The sequence below is a fragment of the Lycium ferocissimum genome, chromosome 9 (genome assembly GCF_029784015.1).
Source record: "Lycium ferocissimum isolate CSIRO_LF1 chromosome 9, AGI_CSIRO_Lferr_CH_V1, whole genome shotgun sequence".
Lineage (NCBI taxonomy): Eukaryota > Viridiplantae > Streptophyta > Magnoliopsida > Solanales > Solanaceae > Lycium > Lycium ferocissimum.
Genome location: NC_081350.1, coordinates 32960339 through 32962639, shown reverse-complemented (window position 1 = coordinate 32962639; position 2301 = coordinate 32960339).

The window sequence follows — 2301 nt, the reverse complement described above, 5'->3', positions numbered from 1 at the left end:
GATTAGGGGTATTGACGTCTTTGTCGTTTTCTGTTAATGAGCCGCTTTTTTTCCGGCAGGTCGCTGTTGCAGTAGACATCTGGACCATGACTTCACCAAATTCTTCTTTTACTTTTTTATGATATGATTAAATTGAGAAAAAAAAAGCTTTTACATTTCTTCTTTGTACTGTCGGAGTCTGATATTTTAATGAGAAAATTTAAGAAAATGCAAATTTGAATCATGACTGGAATGAACTTAGATTCAACAATTTTATATATATATATATAGTAAGTACAATTTTATTTTATTTTAACAAAGGTAATTTTTTCGTATCACTGGAATTCAATTCAATCTCCTTTCAATGCGTAGTTTCCACTAATAAAAAAAAGCACTCCGTATATATGTTGCTTGATTCTCTAAAAATGTTAATCTACTCATGTCAATCCTCTAATAATGAACTATTTCTGATAGGTCCAACACACATTCAACGGTATTTTTTAATAATCTGAATAATATAGCTCACAATCAATTTTTTATTTTATGGAAAATTTACTTGTTATAGCTACTTTTACTACCTATTTAATGTTAATAACTACCTTTTATTAAAATTAATAATAATAGCTAATTAATTTTCTAAATTACCAATTATAGATACAACAGTAACTTGCACTCATTGTTCTCAAATACACCGTAAAAAATGGTGAACACTATCCCAACTTCCCATTTTTCAAGCTCACGTAATATACATTACGTTTCTCTCTCCCTTTCCATTAATTTTAGCCGTTTTTTTCTCCTCAGAATATATCCATTACCATCAAGCACGATTCCACTACAATTTATTGTGCCGAGATTTGGGGGTGGTGGTGTATTTGTGTAAGTTTTCATTATTTTGTGTATTTTAGTCAATTTAATTCAATATTTTTGACATTTTTCAAGATTTTTAACTTTCAATGCTTAGGGTTTCCCAATTTGAGTAGTGAAAAACATCAATTAATGGCGGATGAAAGCATATCTAGTAGGGTTACAAGAGGTATCCCACATACTCTTCAAAATTTAGATTCCCCTTCTTTTGATTTGGGTATTTCTCAGCAACATGATGTTGATGCAGCTTCTGCTGAGAAATTGGTTGCTGAAAGGAGATCTAAGAAAATCCATGATCCTGGCAGAATCAGAAATACTTCAACTGTTAATTTGGAGGAAAAAAATGTTTCTGATACTGCCACAAAGAGGAGAAAAACATCCGATGTTGCTTCTAGTAGCAAAGGGAAGAATGTTGTAGAGACTAATACCGGAGAACAACAATTAACTGTGAACAAGCAGGTATTTTTTGATTTTTATATACATTTTTTTGTTGTATAAAAATTTGTATTTTACATGTTGCCAAAATTCGGTTAATGATTCATGTATTTTTGACCCCATCTGTAAGTATGGTTGCATGTATTTATTGATCTGAACAATTCATTAATGGATGGGAACACATACATACAACTGTATCATGTATTTTCAATAATCATATTTGTTATCAATTATCAAACTATGTATCATGTATTTGTAATTCCTCACATTTGTGTATTTTTAAAATCAATAACAGGTATATGTATGTTTACAAAAGCAGATATGTGTATGTGTCAGATAAAAGGTGTATTTGTTCAACGTTTGTCAGCTAAACATCTTAATAACTGTGTTTTTGTTTGCATGTATTTTATTGATCTGAACAATTCAGTAATAGATGGGATAGGAGTCGTATGTATTTTTGTTTTTGTTTGAATTAGCTTTGTATTTGAAACATACATACAAGTTGATAACCATATTTGTTATCAAAATATCAACCATGTATCATGTATTTTGCAATTCCTCAAATTTGTGTATTTTTTTAAATTAATAACAGGTTTATGTATGATTATATATTTTTTGATTCTCATGTTTTGCAATTATATTCAAACTTTCAGGCCTCCAAATTCCTGGTTAAACGTCCCCCCACTCAACCGATACGTTATGCTTCATATATGAACCATAACATTAAAGATGAGTTGAAGGACAAACTGACCGATAGACAATTCAAGCTTTTTTCCAAAACTATTTTTGGACAATATATGCAGATGCAAGTTGACACCGAGGTGCGGGGTCGGTTATTTAGGTGTTTTATGGTTAGGGAGTTGAAGCGTAGTAATAGTGATGCGTTTGTTATCGATATTAATGGGACGGAGTTGACATTCGGTCTTTTTTGAGTTTGCTTTAATTACTGGTTTGAAGTGTTACGGGGATGATGTTGTTTTTGACGAGGGTCCTAACAGATTGTTGGATGAATATTTCGGTGGT